The sequence below is a fragment of the Lepus europaeus genome (assembly GCF_033115175.1).
Source record: "Lepus europaeus isolate LE1 chromosome 21 unlocalized genomic scaffold, mLepTim1.pri SUPER_21_unloc_1, whole genome shotgun sequence".
Taxonomy (NCBI): domain Eukaryota; kingdom Metazoa; phylum Chordata; class Mammalia; order Lagomorpha; family Leporidae; genus Lepus; species Lepus europaeus.
The window spans coordinates 195,804-212,577 of NW_026909005.1; the positions used below are offsets into that span (position 1 = coordinate 195,804).

A 16,774-nucleotide genomic window follows, 5' to 3' on the forward strand; every position below is an offset into this window, starting at 1 on the left:
ATCTCTCTTACATGAAGGCTTCTGGGGTGGGGGGCATCGAAGTCTTCCTGCCTGGGCAAGTGAAAATAATGGGGTGGGTTGGGGCTGGCACTGTGGCACAGCGAGTTAAGCTGCCTCTTGCAGCACCGGCATCCAATATGAATACCAATCCGAGACCTGGATGCTCTGCTTCCAGTCCAGCTCCCTTCTAATGCACCTAAGAAAGCATCAGAAGATGGCCCAAATCCCTGGGCTCCTGCACTTGGCTCTTGACTTCAGACTGGCCCAGCCTTGGCCATTGTGGCCATTTGGGAAGTGAACAAGCAGATAGAAGCTCTCTTTTCTTTCTCTGTCTCTCCCTCTCTATCTTTCATTCTGCCTTTCAAATACATAAAATAAATATTTTTTAAATAAGAAAAAATGAGGGGAAGAGATAAAGTGGGTAGGGGATTAACTTTTTGCATACTAAAGCTATATTTACCAATTCACTTTGTATGGCCTGTTAACAAGTACTGCAGATCCTGTTAGCCTCTGGCTGGAGTGTTTAAGAGACTTAGCCAGGGGTCAGCGCTGTGGCATAGCAGGTAAAGCTGCTGCCTGCAGTGCTGGCATCCCATAGGGGTACCAGTTCAAGTCCTGGCTGCTCCACTTCCAATCCAGCTCTCTGCTATGGCCTGGGAAAGCAGTAAAAGATGGCCTAAGTGATTGGGCCCTGGCACCTGTGTGAAAGACCTGCCTGGCTTCTTAGCTCCTGGCTCCTGGCTTCAGATCAGTGCAGTTCTGACTGTTACGGCCAAATGGGGAGTAAACCAGCAGATGGAAGACCTCTCTTTCTCTCTCTCTCTCTGCCTTTCCTCTCTCTGTGTAACTCTGACATTCAAATAAATAAATAAATCTTAAAAAAAAAGACTTAGCCAAAGTGGCTTTCATAGCAGAGCCATGGGCTAATCTCCTCTTAAAAGCTCCACATCTTAATACTGTTATAATAGCAATTAAATTTTAACATGGATTTTGTAGAGGACGTTCAACCATAGCAGTTAGGGAGGGAACCATTAACATCAATATTCCTTCAGGATCTACTCCTTGCTGGGACCTGGGCTACACAGCAGGGAATCAGGGTGAACAAGACAAACATGGTCCCTGCTGTGCTGAACATCTCAATTTCTCCCTCCTAGCGCATGCCTCATCTTCAGCCACCCTGTCCTGCACCTTGCAGCCTGACCTGTACTAACCCCATCACCTGGGTGTCCTGTCCTCTCACATCCAGTAGGGCTTGACCAATGGGAAACAGAGGATTGAAAGTGAGAGGCGACATACACTGAGACAACTATTCCCCGACTTTCCTTCCTGCTGATTTGTAGGCTGCCAGGGTCCTCATTTCTCTGCCCAAGGTCCCAGACCTATATCTCCTTGTACAGCTATGACTCTCTTCAGCCTCTGGCATCTACTCTCTCCTCTTGCCCCTTCAGAACTAGGAGAAACAATATCTCCATACCCTAGTGACTTTTGGGGTATCTCAAACTCTCAAAATATACCATCTTTTGCCTAGAAGGGCACCTATTTGCTCCCCTAACTTCATAATAACCTATAGCCTGGAAACTATTAAGTAATTACTTGCACAGAACGTAGTTGCAATGGTTGTGTGCATTCCCAAGATGAGTGTGATGCTCTAGGAGTGTGTCTATCAGGGTACCTGGGGGACCAGGAAAGAGTTCCCTGCAGAGATGCAGTGGATGCAGCCTCCAGAGAGCTGAGGGAGAATCAACAGTAAGAATTATAGATGGGCAGGGCTGGGACAGTTTTCCAGGCAGGGAGTAACATGTTGAAGCCCTGGAGGTTGGAAGGAACTTTGTTCTTGGGAAGAAGATTGGCACCAGTGTGAATGGAGCTGTTTCTTTGCTTTTTAAAGAGTCATTTATTTATTTGAAAGACAGAGTTACAGAGAAAGAGAGGGAGAAAAAGAGAGAGGGGTAGGGAGAGGGGAGAGAGAGAGAGAGAGAGAGAGAGAGAGAGAGAGAGAGAATCTTCCATCCACTGGTTCCATCCTCTGCTGGTTCATTCCCTGGGTGACCACAACATCCAAGGCAGAGCCAGGCTGAAACCAGGAACCAGGAGCTCTTCCAGGTTCCCATGTGTGTACAGGGGCCCAAGCCCTTAAGACATATTTTGCTGTGCTCCCAGACACATTAGCTGGGAGCTAGGCCAGAAGTAGATGAGTGGGAACTCAAACTGGCACCCTTATGGGATATGGGTGCTGCAGACAGCAGCTTTACCAGTTGTGCACCTGTGCCATTCCCTGGTGGAGCCTGTTCTAAATGGCAAGCTGTGGATCAAGGAGAAAGGAGAGAAGGGGCATAGAGAATGACCCAGCTTGAATGAGGGCTGGGACTAGTGTGAGGCAGTCAGGCCCTGAGGACACAACTATATGGAGGTGGCCACGGGGAGGGTCATGTGGACGGAGCAACAGCCCTGATAATGAGCACCTGCTGAAGCTTTGTGCCCTGCACACTTCATTTGTCTCTCACTAGTGGACCCCTCCCTGGCAGTGAAGGTGGGGACAAATGGTCAGAGGGCTACATTTGAATGGGGATAAATCAGGGATCAAGGAAAACTCCCTGTGAAGTCAAGGGCAGGCTTACTTATCACCCACTGAGCCACAGCAGTTTGGATGGGGCATTACCAGGGCCACTGACCAGAGCCACGGGTGTCCAGTTCATACTGGGCTGCATGACACCCTGGCCCTGTGGCTGACTCTCCAGCCCCTCTGCAGGTAGAACCACATGGCCTGGATCTTCCCTGGTTATTCACATGGTTGGCCAGAGCCCCCAGGCAAACTAAACCACTGCTATGAAACACAACTTTCCAAGTACCCAGAACCACCTCACAGGAGCTGAGGACAAAGACAAATGTTCTCTTTGAGTCCAATGAGTTCCGAGGGCCAGTGACATGTCACAGCAGGTTAAGCTATCACCTGCAAATCTAGCATCCCTTATGAACCTTAAGTTCACCTCCTTACTGTTCTGTTTCCCATCCAGTTCCCTGCTAATGTTCCTGGGAAATCAGCAGAAGATGGCCCTGGCACTTGGGTCCCTGCACCCATGTGGGAGACCTGGATGGAGTCCTAGGATCCTTCTTTCCACCTAGAGTGAACCAGCAGTTAGAAGATTTCTCTCTCTCTCTCTCCCCCACTCCGCCCGAATTAGAGTTCTGCTCTCCCCCTGGCTCTTAGTGGTGGAGAACCCAAGGGTGTCTGCCAACAGCCTTGCAGACCCATGGGAAGCCATCTTAGACAGTGAGCTCCAAGCCTGCTGGTTGGGACCCGTTCCTCAGATGGTAGATGAAGGCTCTAAGGGTGCTTACTTCAACTTTTAAAAATGCATTTACTGTTTTATTGATTATAAAATTAACAAACGTAGCCTGTAAAATTTTTTTAATATAGAAATGTGGTCTAAAGAAAGTTCCCCTTCATACAACATAATCCAGAAGTGCATATAACATAGAAACCTCACAATAAGTCAAGAAATCACTGTTCCTAAAAATTTGGCTTATACATTTCCATTTTTTCTATGCATATTTTACATATAAATATGTAATTCCTTTGAACAAACATGATATACTGTACTTCTCAGTACATCACAGACGTGACATGGAAATGTCTGCATGTACAAATGAATCTCGTCTTTCCAGCAACTGAACAGCAGTGCAGTCTGGATGGGCCACCATTTGATATCATTTATTGATAGGTATTGCCAATTTTTCTTGTTGTAAACAATGCAGTGATGAATATTCTCTGTACATATATAATTTGGCCCATGCTAATGTTTTGTAGGGTAAACTCTTAAAAGGAGAATTGCTAGATTAAAGGATATGTGTATTTTGCAATTTAATAGAGCTTGCCAATTGTCCTGTTGAAAGCTGGTCCAATTTATAGCCTCTCAAACAGCATACAGGAGCACTGAATTCCCACTACCCTTGCCAACGAGTCACTAATCCTTTTCATAAATCCAACTATTGAAGGGGAAACCAGCATGACCCAGGAGGACTGCTCACCTCCCTCCCTGTAACACAGCCCAGGCCCCATGGGGGCTGCTCTCCTTGCCCCAGCAACACCTCATGAGGCTTGGGTAGTGGGGAATGTGGGAGGCACAGGCAGTCGGATGAGGACATAGATAATTGCCTTGAGTTTGAGCACTGGGACCTGACTCACCTGAGTTTACCCAGTGTCCCCATTAATTTCCCCCAAGTTACATGGACTGGCTTTCTATTTCTGCATAGTGTGCTTTCACACATTCACCAGCTTAAACTAACACAAGTGTAGGATTCCACCATCACTATGGCTCTAAGGCCCAGGCACATACTCACTGGCTCCCCTGTCCAGGGTCCCACTAGGCTGAAATCCAGGTGAGAGTCAGGACTCCAGTCATTGCTGAGGCTCAGGGTCCTCCATCAAATTCAATCTACTGCCAGTAAATTTATTTCCTTGGGGGCTTGTGACCTGGATCTCCAGTTTCTTACAGGCTGCCACTTGGGGGTTACACTCAGCTCCCAGAGCCCACTCTCAGGCCCCAGCCATGGGCCTCTCACAGCTTCCATCTCTGGAGCCAGTGGAAGACTGCTCCCCAGTTGGCCATGACATGAAGTGACCAGAGTTGTGGAGTGAGGATCCGGTTCCCTTTGCCACATAATGTACCTAACCACTGGGGACAATCTCATTAGATTCCCAGGTCCCACCCACACTCAAGGGGAAGGTATTTTACTGAAGTGGATGCAGGGGGCAGCAATCTTAAAGGTCATATTGGATTTGTACCTAATCTTAGCTGACACCACACATACCACGTAACACGCACACCGCACCCCTTACACTCCCAACCCACTCCTATCCTCCGCTCCTGGAGGAAAGGCACCTGGTTACTCACAAGCCCACACTGCTGAGTGCAAGATTTGAATCAGGAGCTGCAGTTTTTAGAAGCTACTGTGAAAATATTTGCAGCCAATTTTTAATTAAAATTTATTTTACTTATTTGCATGCTGGAGGAAGCCAGGTAGCATGTGGACGTGACATGGGACTAGGACTTTAAACCATGCAATGATCCCTGATGGTCAAATGGAGGGCATTGCAACACCACCGGCAATTAGAAGGAGGCAGTTGGTCATCTTCCTACAGAACACACCTGCACGGGAGGGATGTACCCCGTGACCAGTGCATGTGCACAAACACATGGACACAGACTCCCAAAGGCACGCTGTACACAGACGCACCACACACGTTCACACAGGCACACATACAGATACACATACACACAGACAGCTACATACAAGTATACACAGATGTACATGGAGAGACCCACACAGACATGTACACATACAGAGTTACATACAGACAAATGCACACACACATGTACACACAGGCATACACACATATGCATAGACATCCACATACAAAAACACACATATGCTCTCCACAAAGACTAACAGTGAACAGTGACCCACAAGGCCACAGATGCTGGTGGCTAACCAGTATGTCATCCAAAAAGAGGAAGAAATCTTCAGGTACCAGATGTCCTTTCAGCTAAACCATATTCTGCAGGCTTGGGTCCAGAGTTCTTGGCTTTGCGGGCCACGTGCCATCTAGTAAGGCTTTGGGACAGCTCTGAGAGTCAATGCTCACAACTGGAACACAGATAGGGCAGCAGCTGCAGAGCTGGTCTTGGGATTAGCTGCAGTGATTCAGGGGAGGGCCCAGGAAGGTGTCTGATGCTGTGGGTGTGAATGGAACACCCCCACTCCGGAGGAAAGGGTGCTTACGTGGCTGCCTCTCTATGTGGACGCTTAATTGGTTATGGCTTTCTTCCTGGCATCCTGACCTGGCTTCTGAACTTGGAGGATTGTAATCCCATCAGCTGGGCTGCTCCTCCCAGTGGGAAGGTGTTGTGGTGCTGCTCTTAGGGGTATGCTAATTACATGTTTATCTCCTCAGCTATCATGCCCAGAGACTTCCACCAGCATGGTTTCCATTCTCAGGTTCCTGAGCTGACTGTACTCTGCAGCCTTTTGTTAGTGCTCTTCTGAGAATGGAGCAAAGGACTCAAAGGAGAGCCGGCATACATCACTAGTGGCACATGCTGTGCACTTCTGCTTCTCACTGAGCCTTGCCCTGTGCTGGGGGATCCTGAGATGACAGGACACAGTCCAGCCCCCAGGGAAACAGGTAAAAATCATGTGCTGAGTGCTATAACAGAGAAGTGTCAAAGCAGGTGACAGGATCCTCTGAGGGGCTTTTGGGGTGAGAAGGGGCACCTTGCGGGAGGAGAGGCTTTGTCAAGTTCAAAAGGACCCTGGGGACATGGAGAACTGCAGGTAGAAGGGAAAGCATTCGCAAAGGCCAGAGGGTATGAGGGCATGGCGAGAAACTTGGTGTAGCTGGGGGGCCGCTGAAGTATTGTACCCATTGACTATCATCTCCCCATCCTTCCTGCCTCTGACCACTCCCTAACTCTAGCACCACTGTTCTTCTCTCCTTTCTATGAGATCAACTGCTTTAGAGCACACATACAAATACAATAGTGCAATATTTGTCTTTATGTGCCCAGATTATTTCACCTAACCTTATGCCATCTATGTTGTTGCAAATAACAGCATTTGAGCATTTTCATGGCTGAATAGTATTCCATTATGCATATCTACCACAACATCGTAACTCATTCATCTGATGATGGATACTTAGGTTGATTAGATATTGTGGAAGTGAAGATATTTTTTCAACAGACTGATTCCAGTTCCTGTGCATATACACCCAGTAGTGAGATTGCTGTAACACAGAGTAGCATTGTTTTAAAGGATGTTAAACAATTTAATGGATACCAACGTTTTATAAGCTCATTGTGTTATCCCCCACTGTGGTCCTTAAAGACAAGACTATGCATAATATCTCATTCTCGAAATCAGAATCATTTGCATCTTTCTCAGCTCCCATATCCAGTAGCTTCTCTTGTCATGGAACATTTTAGCCACACTGTCTTCTATACAGACCTATGCTGCCTTTCTGCTCTTTGGCTACTTGACATATCCACCTCATTTCCTCCAGGAAATGTCTCATCACACCAACAACATTTAATCCACATATTTATATTTGATCTTCATTCCTCAAGCAAGAATTAGACTGAGAGACCCTGGCATTTCTTAAACCCCACTTTGTTTTATGTGCTGGACTGTTATTCCAAAATGTTTGATGTCAACTTTCCATTTTTCATTTTTCCTGCTGTGTTTGAAGCTATTTCAAACTAGAATAATTAGAAAGAATTTTTAAGGTCTGTTAATATTGGGGCACCAGAAGGGATTCAAATCAGTTCACCAAGCCCCAAAGAGTACCATTCTGACCTTGTTTACTCACTAATATAGCCTAAAAATTCCCCTGGCTGTGAACTAGGAAGCTCTGTTGAAAAATGCATCTCAACTAAGTTAAGGAAAGCTTATATATATATATATATATATATATATATATATATATATATAATATATATATATATATTATATATTAAATAATCATATAATTATAATGTTGTGATGATATTTATACAATTTTCAAGAATTGAGAAGAATCCAACATGAGTAATCTCAAAGTTAAAATTGTGATTTCCAAAATATTACTAATTTTGTAAAAGAAATCTTTAAGCAAATAAAAGAAGTAACATAGTGACTTTTTAGGAATCGATTAAAAGGACAGCTATGGGCCGGCACCACAGCTCAATAGGCTAATCCTCCGCCTTGCGGCGCCGGCACACCGGGTTCTAGTCCCGGTTGGGGCGCCGGATTCTGTCCTGGTTGCCCCTCTTCCAGGCCAGCTCTCTGCTATGGCCTGGGAGTGTAGTGGAGGATGGCCCAAGTGCTTGGGCCCTGCATCCCTTGGGAGACCATGATAAGCGCCTGGCTCCTGCCTTCGGATCAGCACGGTGCGCCAGTGCAGCATGCCGGCCACGGCGGCCATTGGAGGGTGAACCAATGGCAAAGGAAGACCTTTCTCTCTGTCTCTCTTTCTCACTGTCCACTCTGCCTGTCAAAAAAAAAAGACAGCTACAGAATATACAATATTTTGTGGGCTCATTATAAATGTTTTCATGCAGATTGCTTTGTTACCCAACACAAACTATATGGCTGAAATGAGGAAAGCAGCTGTACTTCTGAAATTGAATACATGATAAATATACCATATTTGCCACAAACAACATAACAGAGAGCTATTCTTCAAAGAATAATGATATCTATTTGGAAACAGTATTTATGTTATACTATACAGTACAGTATGTTATACAGAGCATTGTTTATACTTGTAGTATAACACACAGTGGACATATCCCAAGAGGTTGAAGAAAGGGGAAGTTTTAAAGGCCATCAGGGAGAAATTTTCACAAGCTACTAAGATCCAAAATTCATAGCTATTGGAGACCCAAACCTAGAATTGGTCTAAGCTCATTAGTGGAGGGATCCTAGATGGACAATAGTAATGTTCTGAAAATCTTAGGTGAGTTGTTACAGTATTGAAGAATATTAAAGATAATCTTTCTTAAAGAATTCAGTGTAAAATTATTTTTTAAAACATTTATTTTATTGATTTGAAAGAGTTACAGAGAGAGGTACAGACAGAGAGAGAGAACTTCCATCCACTGATCCACTCCCTCGATGGAGTGTGCTGATCCAAAGCCAGGAGCCAGGAGCTTCTTCAGATCTCCCACATGGGTGCAGGGGCCCAAGGTTGTGGACCATCTTCTACTGCTTTCCCAGGCCATAGCAGAGAGCTGGATCAGAAAAGGAGCAGCCGGGACTCGAACTGGCTCCAGTGATGCCAGTGCCTCAGGCCAGGGCTTTAACCTGCTGCGCCACAGTGCTGGCCCCTGTGTAGAATTCTAAGAGCTGTGAAGCATGAGATGCATGCAACTGAAAAGAAAATTCAAGTGGACCTGTAGAAAATGCTTGGGAAATTGTGGCTCTTGGACAGGCAGACATGGGTTATGCTCCTCCAGACTCCCAGGCTCTAACATTGTCAGATTCTGAGAAGAATGATTCCATCCAGGTATCCTCAACTTTCACAACTATGTGCTATTCACACAAAAATTCAGTGGTCCTTTCATATAATTAAGTTTAAAAATCAAATTATATTGCTAATCATGAGAATTAATTAATGGTTCATGAAGAGGATTTGAGAAATACCAAAATATGAAACAATCAAATAAAATATCCTCAAGCTCAAGTAGAGTAATAACTTTAACATGTTTTGAATGTTAATATTATTATGATCATGCACATTTTATATACATGTTGAATACATAATATATACATGTCACTTAAAATTTGGATTTTGTATTCTTTTTCTAAAATACTTATAAAATATGTTTAAAATAACACTATAACTATATACAAACACATTTTCTCATTTTACCTGTAATATTTTAAGTATAAGTATTTCTATTATTATCCTTTACTGTAATACAAATTAAAATTTTCTAATACATTAAAATTATTCAAGGATCTCAATGACTATATACCTTATTTTCTTTTTTTTTTTTCTGACAGGCAGAGTGGATAGTGAGAGAGAGAGACAGAGAGAAAGGTCTTCCTTTTTGCCGTTGGTTCACCCTCCAATGGCCGCTGCGGCTGGCGCATCGCGCTGATCCGAAGCCAGGAGCCAGGTGCTTATCATGGTCTCCCATGCGGGTGCAGGGCCCAAGCACTTGGGCCATCCTCCACTGCCTTCCCAGGCCATAGCAGAGAGCTGGCCTGGAAGAGGGGCAACCGGGATAGAATCCGGCGCCCCAACCGGGACTAGAACCCGGTGTGCCGGCGCCGCAAGGCGGAGGATTAGCCTGTTAAGCCACGGCGCCGGCCTATATACCTTATTTTCTATATTGATTTCACAGGTATATTCGATACAACATATTTAGGTATACAAAATATTTCCTTTTTTTAGCAATTCCACTATTTTTGTCCTTATTGCAATGACAAGAAACTTTCAGAGCATTATTTTGTGATAAAGGTGATAATTAATATATTTTACTTATATTTCTATCAGTGATGCTTTACTAGTAAACTGAAGATATCTATATCTGCCAGCAAGTATATTATCCATAGTGAAATTTCATAAACAACCAGCAATAATTTCTTTTTTTTACCATTTTGAACAAGGTTTTAATACCAGCATAGTACTCTACATTAAATTTTTTTTCCATAAATCAAATTATTTTCAAGTCTGCAAAAAAATTACATTTTTAAATTTTTGACATATTTTGGGGGTGATAAGGCAGTATATAATAAAAATTAAAATGTTTCTATTTACAAAGAAAGGCTCCAGTTTAAATGTCTTTTGTTGGAAAAACCAGGAGGAGAAGAAAGCTAGGCATCAGAGGCAATGGGTGGCAGGCCTATGGATGGCTGATCTGTACAGTGATCTGCCCTCAAGGAGACCCAACAATCCAGTCTACTGCAGTGGCTTTCAATGTGGTAAGCCTGGGCTTCAGCAGAAGTCAGCTTGTGAAGAGCCCTGGCAGCTCTGCCAAGAGTTGGATCACTGGAAATGGACCTACCCTGGAGTTGAAGGATGTCCAGGTCAGAGCCACAGATCTTACTGGCTCTAAGCTGAAAAGCCCTTTACTCAGCCCAGCTTCCAAAGTGACCCCTGCAGCTGAGGGGACGGCCACGTAGGGTCAGCAACATTGAAGGCAGAACTGTAAATTGCTTGTTAGAGACGCCACCCGCCTTTACCTAGCCAGCTCTCCTCCCAGGACAGCTAAGTAATGAAAGTCAACAGAGTGCCTTCCCCTAGGAGGTTGACACCTCCCTTAGGATGTACCCCATGTGAAGAGATAGATAGGTCTGGGCCTCTTAACTTACAAGGCCTAAAGCCCACCAGATTATTATCAAGCCCCTTCTGTCAGGTTCTATTTGCCTCTCAATCAGAAAACTTAATTGTAGCTCAGCACCTTTCTTAGCTCCTCTAATAATGACTCTGTCCTTTTTTCTAGACCCTGTCTAGCGCACTTGGGCCTCATTCCTTTGTAATCATAACCTCTACTCTACCTCCAATGGCTCTACTCCCAACCTGTGTGTACTGATGGTCCTCTTCCCCACTTAATGCTGTATAATTGTTCCGACCTGGTTAATGCCACTCTTAGGATCATTGGTTACTATCCTCACTCTGTCTTTTATGACCTTGTCTAAATATGATCAGAGTCGGCGAACTTGGAAGGCTTCCATAGCCTTGGCAACTCATGACGAGAGGCTAGGGTGGTTACTGGCGCCATAAACTAGAGTGTCAATTTGTTGGGTCAACAACAGGAGTCACTCTGCACTTGCTCCTCATGTGGGATCTCTGTCCTTAATGTGCTGTACATTTTGATTTAATGTTATAACTAGTACTCAAACAGTATGTTTCACTTTGTGTTTCTATGTGGGTGCAAACTATTGAAATCTTTACTTAATATATACTAAATTGATCTTCTGTATATAAAGAGAATTGAAAATGAATCTTGATGTGAATGGACGGGGAGAGGGAGCGGGAGAGGGGAGGGTTGCGGGTGGGAGGGAAGTTATGGGAGGGGGAAGCCATTGTAATCCATAAGCTGTACACTGGAAAATTTATATTCATTAAATAAAAGTTTAAAAATAAAAAAAATATTGAATCTTCTCTAGAATAAACTTGGTCATTCCAGCATAAAAAAAATAAAATAAATGTCTTTTGTTGGATTATAACAAATTAAAGTATAGCACTATTATATGATGTAAGAAAATGATGGTCTGGCATCATTGATAAATGTACATGTGTTCACAAACGTTCTAAATATTCAAAATACATACATCCAGGAGAAATCTAGCCTTAAGACAATGATTTTTATTGCCCTTAGTCTACCATGTTTGTCAATATAAATATACTTATTGAAAAAATACAATATTTCAATGAGAATTATGTTCATGACATCTTACAAAATACAGCTAGTGTATTTTGACTTGTAGGCATATCTTAAATAATCCAACTTTACTGGCATGTCAGACATGTAAAAATATTTTCACACTATTTTAATTTTAGGGTATAAAACAGTAGCTTTCTGTTATAAAAATTAATATAGCAACTCTCAAAATCCTGTAAAAACTATTTGATGAAAGTTGCACCCACATCGCACTGAGTCGTTACATTTCTTTCAGAACACATCTTCAAAAAGCACACTTTGATTACTAGTATTTATCTAAAGGCATATTTTCCATACCAATATTTATTTAAAAATAGTACCCATAGTTTGCATTTTCAGGTTCCAGTTAATTTCCCATTATCTCAAAGTTGAGCTAATGGGAGGATTGGGAGAGGTAGGGGCACACAGACTTCCAATCACCCCCATTAGGGTCGCAGTGCTCTCGTTTATCACCACCATGAAGACCAAGAGAAAGCTGTGATGGAGGAGAGAACTGCAGATCTGTCATACTTCCCAATTTAACCATCACAAAACACTTTGTACCCAAAAATACTTCATTAAAAAATCAAAATCACAAGATAGTAAGCTTAACATACAAAAGGCCAAAACCCCAGTCAGCCAGTGTCATCCTCATGGTGACGTTCCTGGCTGTGAGCTTGTGATGACACGGAACCTCTGCTTCCCTGGAGTGACATCTTAATGTCGGGCAGATCTGCATTCAGACCATTATCGAGTGAACAGGGTACCAGTCCCAGTAACGCCAGACATCTTCATACTCAAAGTACACCATTCAACTTCAAAATCAAGCATCAGTGATTTCATGGTTATCGCTGTCTTGTTCCTCTTTAATCTGGGCTGATAATCTGAAATGGACTATAATTATTTTTTAAAAATCTACTAATTTCAAGTACCACTATTATTTTAAAAACTTATAACCCAGGGTCCTGAAATATAATAACATATATATTTTGGGGCATATTATGTTTCAGTAAAGTTTAATACTAACTGAAGTACTAAACTGAACAGCAACAGTATGTCGAAGTACTAATTGATCGACTACTTGATCCCATGCCAGAAACCAGGGAATTTTTAAGAGTATTTAAAATTTCAAAATATTAGGGATCTACTTAATTCCATATTATTCCCCTCAAATCTAAGCTGAGTGTTCCATTCTTTGGAAAAGGGGCAGCATTGACAGATTTTCTTTCCTCACTGCAGCAAAATTTACCCAAAAAACCTGTGAAGTTAGAAAAAAAAATTCACCTGTTGCTTAACCAGGATATAATTTTCTGGTCCCTAATAATGCCCACTTTAGGGGCTCTCTTTCAAGTTGTAAAAATAGCAGCTTTTAAAATTAAGGCAATTCTTACGTCTTTTTGAATTCAGTACTCCACTATTAGAGCAGCTTCAGACCTGAGCACCCTCCAAGGCCTTTGTAAGTAAGACGAGTGAACGTGAGCAGTGCTCAGTGTGTGAAAAGGGTATAAAAAGTTACTCAACTCCAACTCAGCAAATACCTTGTTTTTCTACTTAGAATTCTATATTCCAGGATGTGTAAACCATGAAATTACCTTAATTAACAAGAGAATATACACAATTTCTGCAAAAATACAATCTAGGAGATACGTCATTTTTTCCCTGAAATAGAAATTTAATATTTGGACAAAAAACTGTAAATTTGTGAATACATTCAAAATGTAACCCTTTAAAAAGACTTAAATTATTTGAGGTTTTGGCAACTGGAGATCTTAACATTAGATTTATATTACTGTAATATTTTAACGACATAACAGTACCAGTTGGTTTGTCCTACTCTTAAATCTGCTTTCTAAAACGGCTTTCTGCAGTGGACAGTCTGGGTGAAGGAGCTGCTCAGGTGAACGATCCGACCCTGGCTTCCCCCTCTGCTGCGTTCCACAGTCACGCAAGGCATCTGAACCAGCTGCACGGGGCTCTTCCCATCTTTCAAAGCCTGAGTGAGGTTCAAGATCTGACCCCTCATCACAGACATCTGACTTTCAAAAGTGGATTTGTCAAATCCTTTGTCAGTCTTAAAAAGTTCATAAAGATCTTCACACAAATCTTGCACAAAGTTCATGTCAGAAATATACGGGAGAATCAAGTTTCTTATTTCTTCAGAAAAAGGAACTTTTGCTTGAGGAAGCCACGCCCAGTGAAATGGATATGCTCTCCATTCATCAGGATGTTTAAAAGGAAATGCTAGACCATTATCAATTGCAGCTATTTTAATAAGTGATTCTTTCTCATTGATCCAGTTTGATTCCTCAAGGTCAGTTTTCTTGTCACATTCCTCCTTTTCATATCTGATTAACCAATTGTCATTTCCCCTGTCTGTGTTTCTGATGATGTAATCCAAAACCACCAGCCTTTCCCAATTGTGACTAAAATTGTTTCCTAATATTCTCAGGCCAAGGATCCGCTCCAAATTTCCTAAGTCAATATTCAGCCTCCTTGTAACCTTCAACAAATAACTGAAAGGAACCAATCTTAGGAGGGAGCCCGATCTGATGAAACTTCCTGCCTACTTTCGGCACTTTTTCTAAAGGGCACTTTCTGCCTCTTGATTTTGCATGGTCAATTGCACTGTAGTTAAATGTCTCACTGAGAAGCCAAACCACCTTTGTTTTGGGGACAATGCCCAAATGAAGCTTTTCATCCACAAGGTAGGCGCCAGCTTCGGAGAGATAGCCCTGGTTGGGAAGCAGGCAGCCTCTGCCGAAGCAGCAGGGGCAGCAGACCTTATGAACATATTTGGTCCATTTCGGATTCAGTTGACCATAAGGCTCTTCTGATTTGGGTTTGAACAATAGTTTTCCTCTAAGGATCCTTCACAAAGTAACTTCCACTTGAACCTTGAGAGATTCTTTCTGGGAAAATTCCAAGTTCTATTGCTTGCTCTGCTTTCAATATAGTATCAGCAAATTCTGGATCATCGGAGAATGCATTCAGCTCTGAAGCACCAGTAGTAGTTGCTGAACCGGTCCAGGTCGGCGGGGGACGTCCGGCGGGGCGGGCAGCTGGGCGAGTCCCCGGGAGGCAGTAGCACCTCCTCCTCGCCGGCCTCGCGGGGGGCCTCCCCCGCAGCCTCCGGCAGCCTCACGGCGCTGCCCGGGCCGCCTTTCCGCGGCTGGGCCCAGGCGATCCGCGGCAGTAGCGGCTTCTGCTCCTCATCCTCCTCCTCCGCCGCCCGCGGACGCCCGCCGGCCGGGCTCGCAGGCCTCCGCCATGGGCTCCCTCAGCGCCTGGCGTGCTGAGACCTAATCAGAGAGGCCGGGGCCGCGGGCCTGTCCGCGACATCGCGGGGCGCAGGAGCGGCTGGGTCGAACCCTCGCCACCTCACCAGCGCTCCGGTCCGGTTCGGCGGCCGCACAGCGGCGCCACACCTCCAGGCTCCGCAACCAGCAATACTTTCTAACAAATACCTTACTCTTATGATTCATCATCAAATTTTTAACTTGCCCTGTTCAGGATAATTAACAGATCAACTAATGTTTTCTATATGTCCATTCCAACATGATGGACTATAATATATTCTGGATTCAACTTGACAACACATGTAAAATATTTTTGCTTCATATTTACAACTGCCATTGATTTACATTAAGTTTACTGATCATAGCAATAAATCCAGGAAATACTACAACTAAAAAGTCTTTGCTTGTAGGATGATTATGGAAAATTCTACATTAAATTTCACAGTCTACATCATAGTATTCAAGGTTATGAAAGGTATGATTGAATCATGAGATAAATTCATTCCATTTCATTCAACTCAGAACATTACAGATTTGTTTCTATAGAGCCTTCCAGGTACAAGCATTGTGCTAAGAAGCCACAGTAAATGAGAAAACAAGACTTTCCTGTAAATAACTGTTACTGGTAGCAGACAACAGTAAGTCCTCTGGATGGAAAAACTGCAGGAATTGGAGCAGGGGGTGGTGGGTAGTAGGGACTCAAACTGGTGCTCCAATATGGGATGTAGGCATCCCAAGCAATGACTTCTCCTGTTGAGATATGTCTGCCCCTCGAATAAAAATGAATTAAAAAAAAAGATTTGGTGCCTAAATCTGAGTCAACATTTTCTTAGAAGTTACACCAAATGATAGTTCCAGGATTCCCCAGGGATGATCAATTAATTCTAATATATAAACATTTTGAAGGATTTTATTATGTCTTAAAAACAACATCAAAATATTTGTAACTTTTATATTAATAACTTTTATATGTTTGACCCATACCTAATATTTTCCCTTTTACTGGGATCACTTTTAAGGAAATTTGGGCAGCAAAAGTATGTACTGATTAAATGCAATTATATACCTGTAATGCTGTGATAGTTGTTACAAAATTTTGGCAAATCTGACAAAACAAATCATTTGGCTTTTACAATTCAAAACAATAAAAACACTACATAACATATATATATATATATATATATATATATATATATAATACTATTTTATAAATTCTTGGAAGTAAATAAAAGACAACAATGATTTTTAGGAATATACCTTTAAGAAAAATATCTATTGAGCACACATTGTTTTCCATTGTGAGCTCCTTATTTATGTCCTCTGGCCAGATTTTTTGCATCCAGAACTCTGTCTGACTGGAAAGTGCACAACAGTTAAACTTTAGAGACTGAATGAAGACCTGTAAAACCTCCACTGATGTGCAATAACATAACAATCAGAATCTCTAAGGAATAATATTTATTTGGGAACAGCAGAATAGTGCAAAGGGAATACCCATGTTGTAATCAACTGTGGGTTTATTCAAGTAGACTGAAGCAAGTCAAAAGCTTACAAGTAAACAGGAAG

The 16,774-nt window shown here is 42.8% G+C and overlaps 1 pseudogene; it reads right to left on the bottom strand.

The window, feature by feature from the left end:
- Positions 1-13,761: 13,761 nt before the first annotated feature.
- LOC133754301 (phosphatidylinositol 4-kinase type 2-beta-like) lies at positions 13,762-15,181 on the bottom strand (annotated as a pseudogene).
- Between the last annotated feature and the right edge of the window lie 1,593 nt (positions 15,182-16,774).